The sequence below is a fragment of the Leuciscus leuciscus genome, assembly GCF_965113295.1.
Source record: "Leuciscus leuciscus genome assembly, chromosome: 4".
In the NCBI taxonomy this organism is placed as follows: Eukaryota; Metazoa; Chordata; class Actinopteri; order Cypriniformes; family Leuciscidae; genus Leuciscus; species Leuciscus leuciscus.
Genome location: NC_138728.1, coordinates 18,944,207 through 18,963,176, shown reverse-complemented (window position 1 = coordinate 18,963,176; position 18,970 = coordinate 18,944,207). Strand labels below are relative to the sequence as shown.

Sequence of the window (18,970 nt, the reverse complement as noted above, 5' to 3'; positions counted from 1 at the left end):
CTCTCTAATGAGAGTTAGTTGGCATGTAGTTGCAAAGTTACTTATAGTCAACAGAATGTTCAAAAGGGACCACCAAAATAAAGTGTTACCGCCTTTTGGGATTGATGGCTGGCTTCAGGTTGATTCCAAATAGCTCATATTTCACTGAGAACTCCTTTTTCAAGAAAATCTACTATGGATTGGAATCAGTTTATGGATCCTTTTTTTTTTGTTTTTGTTTTTTGTTGCTGTTGTCAAAAATAGCGATGAGCTCTCAGAATCCAAATGCCCGAAGAGCAACAAAAAACACTTTCGGATCTGATTCGTATATCCTGACAGGCATGTAAAAAGTCAGTATGCATATGTAAGGTCTCATTTGTGCAGCTCATTTCAGCATCTGGTGGCAGATGTCTCAGACCTCAGTGTCCTCTGAGGGAACGTCTGTGTTCTCATTACTGCAGTCCGGCCACATGTCACTGCTCTGAGCTCCTGAGCTCCTACAGGCCACGAGTTGGTGTTTGTGTTAGTCAGGGCTGTCTATAGCAATGCAGGTTAACTCACTGAATTACAAAGAGGTATTTTTGAGCTGATATAAAATCAACAGTAACTCGAAATAAGCACTCGTTACAACCGAGGTCTGCCAAAGAGCATCTCTGAACGCACAACATGTCGAACCTTGAAGCAGATAAGCTACAGTAGCAGAAGACACACCGTGTGTGTGCAAGTCCTGTCAATTAAGAACAGGAAAATGAGGCTACAATTCGCACGGCTCACCAAAATTGGGCAATAGAAGATTGGAAAAACGGTTTGCCGGTCTTGATTTCCGCTGCGACATTCAGATGGTAGGGTCAGAATTTAGTGTAAACAACACTGTGTGGCATGGACCCATCAGCTGGTGATGTAGATGTGGTGTGGAAGATGTTTTCTTGGCACACTTTGAGCTCCTTAGTACCAATTGAGCATCATTTAAACACCATAGCCAACCTGAGTATTGTTGCTGACCATGTCCATCTCCAGTGTACCAATCTTCTAATGGCTACTTCCAGCAGGATAATACACCATGTCACAAAAGCTCAACATGACCACAGTCACCAGATCTCAATCCAGTATAGAGCATCTTTGGGATGCGTTCAGCATGACATCACAGTCATGATATAATAATATCATCTACAAAATCCCATTTGAATCTTCACCAAAAGTATGACAAGTGATGGGGATTTTGCTAAATTTATGAGCAATTAAATGTTGAATGTTTAAAAGCAGTTAAGTCGGTAACTAGCGGCCGCCCTGCTGCTGCAGTGTGTAAAAGCAGATATCATTACTGTATTTTACTGGGTTTGAATTCCCTGTGAGCTTGTGCTATTTCATATCTGACGTTTTTGGAAAGAAGCACGTACGGCTCACTTATGATTTATGCATGCCATAAATAGAAGATAGGAATTGTAAAATTGAAAATGTATCAAAGCTGAACATTTGCTGCTTGACTTAGCAAAGAGAAAAGTTCTGTTTGCATGAGCGACTGCTCTGTGATTGAGGAAAAAGGTATTTAAGACCAGAACGGTGTGTCCTGCCTCTGCATAAAGGACTTACGGGACGCTGCCAGAAGAAACTTTAATCAATATAACATTTTTGTGCCTCACTGTGCAAGTTTAAGGTCTCACTAAAAGAAAGTTCATTATACGCACAGTCACGTTCACTCTAAACCTGACAACACCTGATGGCTACATGTGCTTTGATGAAACTTTTTTCACAAGCAATTAACCTCAGATATCTCATGTCAAAAGTTTACATCGAATGCTTTGTTTATCCAGCTGATACAGATGTGTTTATCAGCGATTATGTGTGGGTGTAATGGCTCTGTCACTCGTAACTTTCACCTGACTGGATATAAATAGCAGTAGTTCTTGTGAGGAAAAAGATGTTTGAATTCTGCTGATCTTTTGATTAAGGTACATAAAAAGTGAATAGTCATATAACCCTAACAAGCCAAATAACTTGTGTTCCACAGCAGCTATAATTCGTTTTTTCCCACTACAAAATATTTAAATAAGTTTTAAGAGCTACAGCAAAGGCGAATGTTTTCAGTGATTACAAATATGCATATCAAAATTCATTGCATTTCATTTCTTGACTGATAGGCGGAAAATACTGTTTGTCATATGGGAAATAGAAAGCGTCAACAGTGACCACGAGCAACTGTGCTGAGTATATTAAGATCAGGATTTCCCATACCACATATCCACATCACATCCACCTAATGAGAAGCACCAGAGGTGTATTTTCACAGGGACGTCTCAAGTAGACAGCTGCATACTCAAGGGAGAGATCTTTACAGCTGACTTCCCTAAATAATTCATGATTCTTCAAGAGTGTCAAGCAATAAAACCCCTTTTAGTCACAGACCACAGGCACATGGATGTTTACAGATGCTGTAGACATCAGGCCTGTGGGGATTCCACATAAATGTGACGCCCATCAGAGGATTTCAGGTCTCTGTGAGGTTTATGTCAGGTAAGACTGAGTGAAAAACGAAAAAAACGACGAGTGAAGCATCTTATCCAACTTCACAGATGTAGACCAGAGGTGTGACAGGGAATAGGGAACAGATCTAAACGCAGTCGACACTATATTTTTTTTTTACCTTAAATATAAACCTTTATCGACATTCTGGCACCTTATTTAATATTTGCATAATCGGTTTACATTTTGCTGTTTCATTGTCACATGTGCTTGATTAATATTGTCACATCTAAATGATGCTTGTGTGTTTGGCTGCTGTCCTTGGTGTCTGTGTGAAAACTAATGCATTAATGCAGAATAGAGAAAATGTAGATTTTTCTTTTACCTAAAGTTCTTCTTCATATTTTTATCATTATTATATCTATACATGCTTCATTTATTTTTATGTTCTTGCTTCTGTATTTGGTGACAGGCTTGTTTCCATATATATTCTCTATGATTATTTCCTCTTATGGTTATTTTTGTTTCATAACAATGTCTGAGCTGGAATAAAACCATCATTGCCACTCACTAAGTCTCATGTGGTATTATTATAGTAAAAGTCAAATTGTGCTAATTGCATGTCAAAGCTGCTGTGTTCAGTTAATGAGTGTCACATACATGCATGTGACTGAGATCAAATGAGCCTGTTTCTCACAGGATCACTGATTTCTAATGATTTATTTAACAGTCTGTAATTCTAAAGATCAATTTAATGTGATGTAATGGTCATCCATTATTAACCATTGCTTCCTAATGTGCGATCCAGACCTTTATGCATTAGTAATGCATGATTTCAATAGAAAATGGCACGCAATACATGACTGCAATGCCACATTCATTAAAATAATTCAAACTAAGTTGCAATTCACAACATTTCACTGTTTAAATATTAAAGTTCCCTTCATAAATACCTACAATAATATATTGCTCTGAGATACATCCTTAACCTGCTAATTTACTAAATATTTTGTTAGTTATATATGTGTAATTGGAAAAAGAAATCTATATCTATCTATATATATATTATTCAGTTGCCAAAAGCAGGATTTCTTTTTCCAATTACACATGTATTACTAACAAAATATTTAGTACATTTTTGGTAAATATACATATAAAATTCAGTTGCCAAAAGCAGGATTTCTTTTTCCATATATATACAATATATATATATATATATATATATATATATATATATATATATATATATATATATATATTATCATAATGTACTAAATATTTTGTTAGTATAAATATATATATATATATATATATATATATATATATAATAAAAGCAGGATTTCTTTTTCCAATTACAAATATATAACTAACAAAATATTTAGTAATTTAGCAGGTGAAGCACGTGTCTATATATACACTATACACACATATATATCTACTCAGCACAGTATGTTTCTAGATGATATTTTAAAACAATGACTCAGAGTTCAGAATGCCTAAGCTTTCTTAGTAGAATTCAGTACCAATAATCCTTATAAATATTTACCGCCAAAATATGTTGTTTTGCAAAATTTTAGATTATATGGAGGGTGGATTACTCAATTTCTATCATCATTTATTGATGTCCTTATGTCCAAATCTGTAAGATTTTTATTCACTAGACACAAAAAATATATATTTTGAGGAATGTTGTCCATGGACAAAAAACACTGGGACATTTCTCAAAATATCTTATGTTGTGTTCCACAGAAGAAATAAAATCATATAGGTTTGGCACAACATGAGGACGAATAAATGATGGCAGAATTTGCATCATTATTTGTTAATTTTTTGTCTCCCTTTAAGCATCACCGAACACCTTGATTTCACTTTCACATGTAATTCAGTGGCATATTTAACTTTGTTTCTGATCAAACATCCACCGGCTGACAGTCAGAGTTTTGTACTTTCTGCGTGACCGTCTATGAGCAGATCAGACACGAGTCAAGGACACAAAGACGTCTTCACTGGAGTCTGACTATTTGACAAACTTCATTGTTATTCTATCACTCGTAGCAAGATTAGAAATACATCAGAAACGCTCATGTGAAGGTGAAGAGGTGCTGATATACTCCGATGAGGAGAAAAACACCAGAATGTTGTCCTACAAGAAGCCCTGTGACATTTAATCTATCGCTGCGGGGGAGACGAGAGATGGGACGAGTTTCATCAAAGTATGTCAACACTGGAGAAGAAGGTGAAAGACACGGTACAACCTCACGTCTGAAACACACTGTGATTACTTGAGAAATATTACAGACCAATGAGCATTTCATTCCCTTGTCTTTGCAGTGGGTTTGTTTGTGAATCACTGAAATTAAAGGCTCAGTGACTGTAATTAAAGATATAGTCTGTAAATCCTGTACTACATACAGCCTACACACACACACACACACACACACACACACACACACACACACACACACACACACACACACACACACACACACACACACACACACACACACACACACACACACACACACATGTATTTTGCTATGCTGAAATAACATTGTAGGAGTAACAATGCATGAAGACATTTATCCAATTTCATCTCGCGCTTCAGGGATTCCATAGTTTACAGCATCTTTGACTATCAGCATAAAGTAGTAGTAGTAGTAGATAACTACATTAGTCCCGGTGGGGCAATTGGGTTTGCGGCACAGTCGCAAGGCACTACATGACAGGACATCAGACATATGACACAAACAAATACAATAAAATATACACCCTTGGGTGTATGACCAGACCAGCTGGACATCTAGCTTATTTTGACTGATTTAAGGCTTTAAAAGCTTGTGGCTCTGTTCTTGGTCAGAAGGGGTGGGCAGAAACAACGCCTAGATGGCAGTAGATGCCAACGGGTGTGTGTAATCACATACAATATTATTGGCCTTTCTCACCATTCTGTCTTTGTAAATGTGTTCAATGCTCGGTAGTGTTATCCCAAGTAATTTGCTGGCAGTAGTAACTGTTTTTCTGATTATCCTTTTCTGTGATTCAGTGGCATTTCCGAACCAACAGATAATACAGCAAGTTAAAACACTTTCAACAAAAGCAGTATAAAACATTTGAAGCATTTTGTTATTGACATCAAAAACAAGCAGTTTCTTTAAAAAGAACATTCTTTGCTGTGTCTTAGTGTGCAAAAGATCATTCCATGAATCCCATTTAAGCTTGTTGTCCAGTACAATGCCAAGGTATTTATAGTTTGTAACAACCTGAATAATCTCCCGATTGATAGAAGTGTCGGTGGGTTGCTGTGACTTTCTAAAATCTATGGACATTTCTTTGGTCTTATTGGTATTTAAAATTAAGTGTGACTTATTAAAACTGGCCCATGATCTACCTCCCCATCCTGTAGCAGACTCACTAGCAACCTGAATAATTTGGATCTGTTCTTGGTCAGAAGGGGTGGGCAGTGCTGTGTCATCTGCATATTTAATAAAGTGCCTGTTTTGAAAAGTGCTAGTGCATGAATTTGTGTATAAAATAAATAGTAAAGGAAATCCTTTTGGAGAGCTTATGGATGTTATCGTCACATCAGACAGAAATGAGCCCACTCTAACCCGCTTGACTCTACTCGTAAGAAAGTCCATGATCCAATTAATAATACCTGAATTAAGATAGAATTCGCTGGCAAAAATGTCCGCAAGAATCTTAGGTTGCATTAAAAGCAGATGAAAAATAGAATCTTAGCAATAGTCTTTGGTTTCTCAAGATGAGTATGCAAAAGGTACCCTGGAAATCCAGAGTTCTCGCGAGAGCACAATTTTTGAATTTGATCAGTGAGTTACTCTGGCATTGAGTGATGATGCTCATTAACTATACCCTTGTAGCCGATCTGCACCAATCACATAGGTGTATCTGATATAGGCGGGCCAGAGGCGAGCTAAACAGATGACGACAGCGCTGCGACGTCGAAGTCATTAGTAAACAGTGCAAGATGGCTATGGATGAACACCAGTTGTTTGAAACGGCTTTGGCGGCTACAATGAACGAGTTAGACTTGGCTTTTTATCTAAAAGAGGAACAGAAGACGGCACTCGAATCATTCCTTTGCAAGAAGAGCGTTTTTGCTGTTTTTCCGACCAGATACGGCAAGAGTCTAATCTACCAGTTAGCTCCGCTGGTAGCTAAGCTAAAGATACAGTACGTCACCCCGTGTATTGTTGTGATTGGTCGTAGTGTTATTCAATTGCGTGCAGAGAGATTTTCAAATGCATGCTTGGTGCCGCCCCTCGAGTTGGGCGATTTTCATTACTCAATGCCAGACCCTTAATCTTTCGGATTTGAGTCTGGATTTCCAGGCTATGCAAAAGGTGCATTAATGAAAATTGCATCGTCCACCCCCCTGGAGGCTTGATAAGCGAATTACAGGGGGTCCATAAGATGGTGGGTTTGTAATACAATGCACCTCTTTACCAGGTGCTCCAGGCAATTCATGACCAATGATGTCAACGCAATTGGTCGGAAGTCATTGGCCTCTGTGGGTCTTGGCAGTTTTGGCACGGGTACAATTGTAGATGTTTTCCACAGGATGGGGACTTTACAGAGATTAAGAGAGGAGTTAAAAATGTCAGTGAACACAGGGGCTAACTGTTCTGCACAGTGCTTGAGGATATTACCACAGATTTTGTCAGGGCCAGGACTTTTCCGTGGATTACAGCGACTAAAAAGGTGAAAGACATCCGATTGTCTGATGTTTAATACAGATATAGGGGGTGGAGGGGGCAGCACGATGCCAGCTCCAGCACCGCTGCAACTCTCAAAGCGACAGAAGAAGCTGTTTAGCTGGTTTGCCCTTTCCAGTCCCTCACCTCCAGGCAGAATCAGGGAAGGATTCCCTCTGCCCTCGTGGGGGACATTGGTCTTGATCCCCCGCCATGCCTCACGGGAGTTGCCTGACACCAGTGTTGCCTCAATCTTCTGTCTGTACCTGTACTTATCCAGCTTTATTTGTCTTTTAATCTGTCTCTGTATGTCCCTTTTGGCTCTATCATCCTGATTCCTGCATGCTTTTTTCTTGTCAATTATAAAATGCTTTAATTTGTTGGAGATCCAGGGCTTGTCGTTTGGAAAGACTTTACTGTGTTTATGGGTATGACTGTGTCTACACAGAAATTGATGTAGTCAGATATTGTTTCTACCTGTTAATTTATATCAGGGCATTTAAAAGTCTTTAATTGCAGCTTATAGGCAACAGGAACCATCCACTTAGACTGGAAGAGACAATTGACACGTAATGTGATAAATCACAATTTGTTTTGTTTTTACATGCCATTTTGGACTATTTTACCTGACTGATAAGAGACATGATAGTGTGTACACGATTATTCAAAAGTTTGGGGTCAGAGGTCTTCAAATCGAATCAGCATATTATAATGATTTCTGAAGGATCATGTGACATGTGACACTGAAAATTCAGCTTTGTCATTATATTAAATTGTAATAATATACACTATATACTGTTTTACTCAAATAAATGGAGCCTTGGTGAGCATAAGAGAATTTCAAAACCATTTACTAAACAGTTGGTCTAGATACAAGATATATTGCTGCTGCTACATAAATTGACATTGATAATGGAATAGACAATTGATAATGGAAAGACAATTGGATACTACAGCCACCAATAGATTGAAAGACAATTGGTTACTACCGGATACTTTGCAAAGCCCAGAGTTATTTAACTAATGACTTTTGCAATGTGTACCAGGATGCCACAGCCTTATGGTTGTTTAACTATTGACCTAAATCAACTATGTGTGTCTGAGCCAAAATGCCTCAAACTTTCATAATTAGAATGTGCACTATGTGTGACTTTAACAAATGCTGTCATGTTGCATGTCATGCAAGCCGATAGAGATGGAGAAATAACCCCCAACCGCCACCTGAGCAAACATGCATCCAGGCATTCATTCAAACAGCTACCACAGGATAACGTGCAAATCTACACATTCTATCTTCATGAAAAATACCTCAATTTCATATAATACGTGTTCTCATGCAAGATATGCTTGCCTGTATCCTCTCAGCAAGGTTGTTGTCCTTATGCTGCAGCTGTTGTTATTATTGACTCAATTCTCATATTCCAGCATTGCATATTCTCATGCTAGCTTCCATGTGGTAAAGGTGATATAGCTTGCAGATTGCATGGAAAGGGCCTATCAGCTTGCGCCATCTAGAGTTTCATGACTGAATTATATGTATATTGGACTGGTAAAAACCTGCCAGTCATTTTTGTGCATAATATGATCAGTGAATAGACTGCAGAGTTACTCTGAGACGAGCAATAATCAATAATTACAAATTTCATTGTTAAGTGTTTGTGAAGTGCTGGTGCAAAACTTATAAAGTAATGTTGTGAAGTCCAGCACAATTTTACCAAGACGCACCTGGGGTGTCAATTCAGACATATTAATACTGAAGAAGGAAAAAAAAACCTCCAGAAACCACTAGAATTTAAACTCAAAGTCGACTTCAAATGTTTACCCTAAAGGCAGGATAAAAAGCTCAAGTTTTAAATTCCTCAGTAGGCAGAGTCGTCCTCGATTTGGGGTGGGGGAAAGTTTCAAGCCTGAGAGTTTATACTGTCCCTGCTTTTGTTAAAACATCCCACATTTGATTTGTTTTTGTGAATGAATGATTTAGTTTATCCTTCTCTTTGAGCTTATTGGTGTTGCATATACTTGTTTGATGTGCTCTTCTTATCAAGTCAATAAAACTGTGTCAGTGAAAAATCACGGTCTAAGAAAAAAATGACCAGTCCCTTCTTTTGGGTTTGTAAACCCACACACACATAGGGCCCTATTTTAATGATCCAAGTGCATGGTCTAAAGCGTACGGCGCAAGTTCACTCAGGGTGTGTCCGAATCCACTTTTATAGTTTAAAGACAAGAAACATGGTCGGCGCCCAGCGCATGGTCTAAAAGGGTTGTCCCGATTCTCTTAATGAGCAATAGGTGTGTTTTGGGCGTAACATGCAAAACCAATCAGAGTCTAATCTCCCATTCCCTTCAAAAGCCAGTTGCGCTTCGCTATTTACATGACGGAATTTGCAAGTGGAAAAACTGAGCGCTTCTCCAGAGAGGAAACGGATCTGCTCCTGCGCGAGGTTAAAGCACACAAGCAGACCATCTACAGGACAAGCCGGATTCCACCATTTGTTTATACACAATAATAATCTTTTACATTGTAATCCTTTTATTTTTAATATTTGGCTAGTTTGTGTGTTCCTGCGCATCTCTGTGTGTGTAATAAGCAAAGTGTACGCGCGTTGTACACCCGCCTATAGGTGCGCTTATATTACTAATGCGCCCTTTGAATAACAAAAACAAAGTATTGCGTATCGCAGTTTATTTCAGTTGCCTCAAAATAGCAAAGCGCCAACAATGCGCCAGAACACACCTCGTTTTCAGACCAGCACGCCCATGGGTGCACAAATGGGCGCAAATGCATTTGCTATTTAAACAACGTTGCACAGGACGTGAAAATGATAACTGCGTCGGGCTGAAACTAGCAAAAAACACTTGCATCGCACCTGGCACTGCATTGCGCCGGGTATATGATAGGGCCCATAGAGGCTGATCTCTCTTATCAGGTCAAAGCTAAATGTTGTGTCACTTGCTGTGTCATTGGTTTTAATATACATTACAGTATATCTGCTCCGGCTCAAGGGCGAGACACTCTGAGACACTCCAGATCTTCATCCTCAGAGGAGCTGCAGTGATAGAGAAGAGCACATACATACAAATGTGGAGATTAGCAGCTGTGTTCACTGAGAGCTGGAGGGTTTATCTATTATCTGTTTCCTTTGGACCCCGCGCTTCGCTGCTCACTGGGGAAAATCCAGAGTGACTCGAACACACACGGAGAAAAGCTTCGGTAAAGAACCGCTCGAGAGTTTTTGCCTTCGAGGTTCCACAGGTTTGTGTGGGGAGTCTCTGAATCAGGCCGTGACCCAGATGACATGGAAAAGCTGCATATAGTTTTATATACTTGGAAATGTAAAGCAACCGACGGCGTGACATCAGCGGATCGATTTGACTATTAAAATGATTATATGTCTGGGAAATCCTCCAGTCGGCCGGGGAGAATTTATGCGAGCGAGTCCCACACAGCGCCTGGAGATATGCAGATTCAATTTGAAAACACACATATAAAATGAGTTCAAGAGATTTAATGAGAACCAGCTCCCAATAAAACAAACATGAAGAAAGAAAGAAAAAAAAAACGGCAAGGAGAAAGAAGAGGAATAGATGGAGGCCACAGGCACATAAAATAAGCTTGGAGAAGTTAAACGTGACAAAGGTGCAAGCCTATTTTCTCTGAGATGAACTGCAGGGGATTCTGTGTTTTGGTGTCCGAGGTCAACGGGGACGAATACCACGAAAGTGTTTAGTTTGTGTCACAGAGACGATAACAGGTTTGCTCAGGCACTGCAGACACATTGTTTTGCTGCTGTTTGACTGTTGACCTTGAGTTTCCTGTATCAGACCCAGACGAATAGCATGAACAGGTTTAAGTTTTAGATGTTTTCAGCACATTCACAACCTCACGTTGTTGACTGAGGCTAAACGAAGACATTAAAAGCTTCAAATGAGCTTTAAGGTATTTTACAGCCGGAACAAAATTAAAACGTTCCCTTTTCATTTGCATTTTATATTAACAAACGTCACTCATTGAAGATCTGATGATAAAGAAAAGTTTCTGTTGGATCTTGGTGTCTTGTTAACAAACTTAAGACACTGAAGGAGTCTTGGTGGAGGTTGTCGAGCATTGGATTGCTTCCATGTTTTTTATTTGTATCGGTCAGTCCAAGCTTACCTCAGCACAAACTCAAGTCTCTTCCCCAAACTCAATAACTCATCACAATCCTGGCCAGTGATAGAAGCCCCAGGCGCTTCAGTTTCCCATGTTTCAGCTGCTCAAAATGTTTCTGGCCTCGTCTCTTCCTGGCCAGACTGTCAGAATTTAAATTGCTCAGCACATTTTTCCATACGCCCATATGAGAATCAGACGGCTTTGATTCTTGCAAAATCGATGCTGTTGTGCTTCATGCCACATCAAAAAAGGCAAATAATTTACTTTCAAAAATAATCATTTGTAATCGACATGACTTTAATGAAACCCCAAACTATGATGAAGAAATTAATATTCAACATTAATCAAAATCTGATATATTTATATAAGCCAGGTCACTTATTTTATGCCATTTTTGTGATTATCTTTTAATCTTTTAGGTAGTTTTTTGTTTAAAATTAGTTTTTCACACTTGTTATTTGCTGTAATTATATTGTATTATAAATAGCAGTTGTATTATATATAGCAGCCGTTATATTGGCCATCAAAGACTCTGCTCTCTACATATCAGCAGTATATAAAAATATAAATCTCAGCAATTGTAAACTGCTTCTCTACTTAAATTCAATGTCATTTTTCAGCAGATAAAACAAACAGGACGCTTCTTTTAGCTCAGTGTACTTATCTAAAATGATCTTTCCATCTGGATTCAAAGGTTTCTTCTCTATTATTTAATCACACAGCTTTAAAGCAAAAGAGCACATGTAACACATTCCACCACGTTATAAACCTCTTCCACCAAACACTGTGGAAATGGGCCTGTGGGTGTCTTGGGCACTGGCGTTTGTAAGTCAATCTTGGAAGGATATAATGGCATGAGGTTTCATGTAGACATGGTGGGAAGGAAGCCATTTGAATCTGTTGACAGAGTCTCGCTGTATTTTCATGATGTTTGGAGAATAATGAAGCTCAGGAGCGAGCGGGGGGGGATTTGAAAGAAACACATTTGCGTAGGACCGGTGGCGGAGGCTTTGTGCTTTGACTTGATGTGGCACATTAAGATGGCACACAGTGTATGAAGCTCTATGGGCATCTTATTGTCAGAGGCGGAAGCAGAATTTGCTTGTCATGTTGAACTGCTTTTGAAATTCATGGAAAAATCCATGCATAATTTAACAGTTCTCATTTCTGTACTCATGCATGTCATGTCTCTGAAACAGTTTTTTTTTTTTTTTTGAGGATTTTTCTCATTTTAATCAATGGTTGTGTAACATGAATATATCTTGCAGTTTTTGTGTGTGTTGCATTTGCCTGTTAAGTGATATCATCTGAAACTGAAGAAAGATTTTTTACAAGGAATTATGATCCGATATTCCGATCTGATATTGTTGTCTTAAGGCTTGTTGCAGTAATTGCAGATTGTGTCTTTTCTTCTTTTTAATGCCATTAACTGTTGTGACAAGGTTTAAGATGTAATATTTACACATATTTTGCAGTTGCCTTGAGAATAATAAGACATAAAACACAAGATCAGTCCTGTGTGTTTAAAAGACTAGTGCATCCCTCTAAACAAGCCATGAAATTAAGAGAGAACCTCTTTGGTTTCAGTTCAAAACATTTCAGACACTTCTCATAATGTTGCACTATCAGAAAGAGAGAGAGACCATAAAGCAAAAAAAAGCATAGCAATACTGAAAGAGGAAAAAAAGATTGTCTTCATGCACATGTGGCTCAATATCACACTTTAGTCACATGTATTTGTTCAATACCCATCTGGCTTCTAAGCTTCTGTGTGAAATTGATTTCAGCTCTTGACTTCCTGTATTAAATATCGTCCTTGATAAGAGTATAGGAAATGATTTACAGATGGAAACATGGAGAGAACATGATGAAGATAGCAGGATACAAAAGGATTGAATCGCACAGTTTTATTTCCTAAACGGAATCCTTTTCCACATTTTTAAGCTTAACCAGGCTCAGAAAAATGGGAACAAAGTATCTTTTTTAATATATTTTATGTATTTAATTCATGGAGGTATGTGTGTGGGCTCTTTTAAATGTTTAAATTCATATACAAGTGCGAAAGAGATTTGGGTTACACTTTATTTCGATGGTCCACTTTAGACACTCTACTACATGTCAACTTACTCTCATTAATTTACAACTACATGTCAACTAACTCTCATTAGAGTAGGCCTAGTAAGTAGACTGGTAGGGTTCGGGTTAGTAGAATAAGTTGACATGTAGTTGCAAAGTTACTTATAGTCAGTAGAATATCAGTTGGGGAGCATCAAAATAAAGTGTTAGCAGATATTACAGACAGTTTACTAATACTCTAATGACTGTTAGTTGACATGTAGTTGCAAAGTTACTTATAGTTAGTAGAATGTCTAAAATGGACCATCGAAAAAAGGTGTTACTTCATTTTTTTGGGTCATTTGTTTTCATCGATTTAAATGCTGTATTTTGTTAACTTAATGAATCATCAGTGCCATAGAAGAAGAGCTTGATATAGGTTTTAAAATATAAGAGGTACAGTAATAAGAAAATGTTCTACAATAAAAGCTGAGAAAACCTTCAGTGACTAATTTCACCTTCTGGTTAATTAAGTCATTTTTAACACCGAACCTAAAGATACAAAACAAAAAACAGCTTTTATGTACGTTTTGCAGAACATCCAAAGCAATGCTGTGTGCTGGGCTAAATTGGCTCGTTGTGTGTGCGTACTTGTGTGTTAAAACGACCTTAAAGATGATAAAAGTTAAAGTCTGGAAAACTAGAATCCAACGCCACAGTATAATTTTGTGACTCGCATGCACACAGTTGCAGCTTTCTATCTCTGTATCTGTCTGTGATAATCTCTGCTTCTGTTAACATTATAATTTCACCAAATTGTTTCCTCTCACCATCCAAACTCTCAGGAACAGACGGACCTCTGTATCAGTGTTTGGGGGCGTCTGGGCGGCCCTCTGAGTGACAGCGCCTCCCCAGCAGCCTGGTAAACCATAGGGAACAAGCAAAGGCTTATAATTACAGTGTATCCTCCAGTCCTAATAGCAACTGCTCATATTTAATTACATACTGTCATCGGCCCAAACAGAGCTGAGAGTGCAGAACGCTGCTGTTGTCTTGACAACCAGTGGAGAAAATCAAGGTAATTAATCAGCGGAGAGAATGACGGGAAAATACTCAGCCCAAACAATTTACGGATCATCCCTGTTTGATGCGACTCTATGGGAGTTTGGTAAAACAAAACTTTTATTTTGCATATATTATTTGGGTTCTTGCACAGAAATGGATGGAAACATTTTGGACGTTGTTGGATTGTCAATCTTTGCTCGTTAAATGTAAAGGACATTTGAACCTATAAAGTTTTATGGCTCATTTAATGAGAATGAGCTGAAATGACTTTGTGAGGGTCTGGAAACAAGAACATTGTGCAAGATTCTAGTCCACATACACCTAGGAAAATGTGCTCTTTTCAAAGTTTCTCCATTGACAGTGTTGAGCCAGTGTGAACAGTGTGAAAGACCCTTTTCTCATCATTTCCCTCATGTGACGCTCAGCAGGACCATGTAAATCATCATCCCATCAAACCTGTGCGAATCACATCTGGATGTCAGTCTGAAAAACAGCAGGACTCAAAACCCTTGGAGACCAAACGATTGTTCATTTTCAACCTGTCTGGCTGCTTTATTTCTAAGCGTAGTTTGATCCAGGGAACTCATGAGAGTTTGTCAAGATGACGAGATAAAAGCTGATGAATGGACAATAAATCATCAGACTGTCACGAGGAACCGTGTTTTAACTGTAAAAGAAGAGCCGAGCGTCTCTGGAGCGACTCAGGCGTGAGTTAAAAGTGTCAATGATTCAACATTTCCTCTTTTTGAAACAGGATTAAGATATTTATGATCAAGTTTGCTGATAATAGAAATGTCTATCATCCTCTATTATAATGAGCTGAGATCATGGATGAGTCACTGTTTGTTTATCAAACAAACTACATTGATTATTCAGTCCTGATATATTTCATTTAATTTATTGTAATTTCATTTCATGATAACACCAAGATTTATGTAACATTTATGTTTTTTTTTTTTTTTATCTATTTCATTTTGTTTACATATGTACCATGTATTTTTGGATATTTGCCAAATATATCACAGAATAACATAGTATTACTATCTGACACCATCACTGTAAATTGGTACAATCAGAGGACTGTTTTTCTGTACATTTTCTAAACTTTTAGATACTGTAACTTTATTTCAAGGTCAAACTAAACCGAGATCCATTATTTAAATGTCTTGGCATTATGATGAATAATGTTAGAGCTCTGAATAAATCACTTCATAACTGTGAAAATATAAAACTGATCCATCATTCACAGCAAATGTTGTTTAAACTTTACAACTCTGTATTAAAATGCTGCATTATTTGTTTCCTCATAATATGGCTGTATTTCTCACGGTTGCTGGAGTTGTGTGAGTGTTCACTACAGGGACTTGTGTGTCAGTTCTCTGCATTTTCAGCAGTTTGAACAGTTCACTTGATAACAGGCTGCAGATCGATGAATTCTGAGCTAATAGACAAACTTATTGCCCTGGACACAGACGCGGCCAATGCATTTGTTTGGACGAGTCTCTTTAGTGTTGCCTTATAACCAATGGGAGACCCGAGGGCTTCTGGGTAACGTTAGCTGCCATTAACATTCGGATACAGAAACAGTGTCTTCATCCTCAGGCATATTTCTCTCCAACGTTCTATCATTGCTAAAAGCTTTTCATTTAAAGCTACTTTACCAAATGTATTCACATTGCAAGGGTAAAACATTGGTTCTTTTGGACACCGTTATTATGTAAGAACATTTCAGCACATTCATATATCTGGAAACATCTCTAAATCAGATGCACCTCAATCTACTGATGAACAAAAGCATTTGCATCAGCCTCACAGTCAGGTTGTATCATAGTGGAGGGTAAAAATACCAATTCCCTGCTGTCTTACTGTGCCATACTTACTGCCTATACGATATCATATCCAACTGACGTATGAATTATGAATGAGTGTCAAATGTGTGTGTGACTGAAAGTGCTGATGGATGAATTCTAGTACAGAATCAACTTCCCTCTAGCAAAACACTCAGGTACATTTTCAGGATACATCTAATTCTGTCTAAAGATGCAATTACTGTGGCATTAAACAACAAGTGATTTTTATCCTACCTTCAAGTGCACCTGGGAAGCTCGTACTTCAGAGTCGGCCACTCATTATTATGGCATTTCATGTCGGCTCCAGGAAGTTGCCTAAACAAAGCAAAATAATTATATTGTGAACAAATTATTTCTATATTTTTTGTTACATAAAGCAAAACATGAAGGGCGAGTGATTAACTTTACACTTGTTGTAGTTGACTTGTTGATACATTTGTACACAAAGTTCCTTTAAATTATTGAAATACAGCATGTGAAATTAAAATGCAAAATCATTTATTGCCATTCACTACAGACTTGCTTTCCACTCACTGGTCTCTAGACTATATTATAGATATGTTATATGATATTTTCGATATCATAGATCAGGGTTTCCACAATTTTTCAACCCGTCACGCCCCTTCCAATGTCCCAACTTGGCAACTCGTGTCGTGTATCATCTAGAATTCTGAGTTTCCCACTCTTAAATATGACTTTGCTTGGTCATTCATGTGCTTGGAACTTGATGTTTCTGACTTGAAGGGCACATTATTCACTTAGACATAAATATGTAAACAGTTTTACTAACCTTATCTAACTTGAAGATTCTTGTCACAATAGACCTTTCTCACAACTTCCGTATTTAAAGGTCTATTGCTCTGCTATTACAGTCATTTCCTGAAAGAGAAAACCATAGAATAAGAAGACTTGATGCTAATGTCCGCTATAGCACCCCTTGTGGCAAGGATAAGAATGCAATGTGTACTTGTATGGCATTATAAATTACTGTACATTCTGCCATATTTCATATCTCATTCATTAAATGAAACAGAAACTTGAAAAAGTTCCACTGGACAAGGACATCTGCCTGATCACTGAGATGATGAATTACTGAAAAGTTCCACAGGTTTCAGAGAGACTTCACCAGATTGCTTAGATTAAGGACATTGAGCTTCAATGGACCAGCTGTGTTGTGTATATCTCTGTCTGTTGTTGATTGTGACAATTGCACAATGTTACCTGTAGACTGCAGGGGGCGATGTGTCTCTGCTCTGCTTAGTGATTTTCACACAAACCTCCATTTCTTTCTCTTCTGAAATGACCCTCTATGTGCCGGCAGTCACAGCTGCACTCAAGGATGTTTTACAGACATTTTTATTCAAAATCACAGTCCCTCCAGACTGATCTTGTGTTGTTCAACAGGAGGCTCACGGTTCACACATATTTTAACATCATGACACAGGCTTTTGTGTTCAGATGGCACATTGAAATAGCTTATTTTTCTCTTTAAATGCACCTCCATTTTCATTTGATCCAAAGATTTCACAATCATTCTAGGACGTTCCATCATTATTTCATGAGAATAGGTTTTAAATTCCATAGGGGTAAAGGGGCGAAGAGAATCTTGATCGGATGGAATCTAAATGCATTTCCTGCCCAGTCTAGTTTAGAGAATTTCAATTGTGAATAAAATCATTTGAAATAGAAGCCCCGGTTTTATTTTTCACTTTATCCTCATCATCTTTCCACCTTTCCACCTCTCTCTCCCGGCTCCTTCAAGGGTGTCTTCACACGCTCACCGCTGTCTTCTCGCTGTGCTGTTTAACCAGCCATGCCAACGGCTGCAAATTGAGGGTGTTATTTGGTGTTTGGAGCCGTAACTGCGTTCAAAGAGCCGCCGCTGGTCTTCCTTTATGAAACAATGACAGATGTACTGAGAGGAATGAGTGGTGGAAAAGATGGAGGGGAGAAGTGAAGGTGGAGTTAAGGTGGTAGAAGGTGTTTGTGGGTGACTCGTGTAAGTGTTTTAAAATGTAAGATGTATTGTAAATGAAAAATACATTATTCACAACAGATGATTCTCACCAACTGATGCAGATCAAAGAGGAACCGTGTCTTCCTCATCAGTCTTCATGTGGCTCCTCACACGTGCCCAGAAATCCAGCAACACCTCCTGGGAGAGGCAGACGAATACCCATAAGTCTTTTTACCATGTTATAGAAACACAAAGGTCAAAGTGCACAGGAACAAATGACACCAAATCAAACCACAGACAACAAACTGACATGGACTGATCATGTTGATCTCCTTCAGAAAGCACATATTGACCAGTGTGGATGTCCTCATGCAAAATTGGCCCCTTGCTTCTCAACATCAGGATCACGTTGTCATCAGCAGAAGCATTTCCTCTTGTGAACGATGTCATCTTGATACCTGGGGAAAAAAGATAAAGGGTTAAAAAAAAGTCAGCTCGAAATTCATTCAGGTCAAACACAAACACAAATCTGAAAGTGGCTTTATAACATCCAGTAGATCGATCAATTGAGTTTTTTTGTTGTTGTTTTTTTGTATTTGTGACCCTGGATCACAAAACCAGTCATAAGTCACACGGGTATATTTGTGGCAATAGCCAACAAAACATTGTATGGGTCAAAATTATCGATTTTTCTTTTATGTCAAAAATCATTAGCATATTAAGTAAAGATCATGTTCCA

General features: G+C 38.3%; 1 long non-coding RNA gene across 1 annotated transcript in view; it reads right to left on the bottom strand.

Moving 5' to 3' along the window:
* The window catches only part of LOC309497927, a 32,747-nt gene extending 15,653 nt beyond the window's left edge, over positions 1 to 17,094 (bottom strand). The window contains exons 1-3 of the long non-coding RNA XR_014205761.1: positions 17,065 to 17,094; positions 16,509 to 16,589; positions 14,190 to 14,278 (exon numbers count right to left, since the gene is read on the bottom strand). This is a non-coding gene — a long non-coding RNA (uncharacterized lncRNA). The remainder of the gene's footprint in view (positions 1 to 14,189; positions 14,279 to 16,508; positions 16,590 to 17,064) is intronic.
* Between the last annotated feature and the right edge of the window lie 1,876 nt (positions 17,095 to 18,970).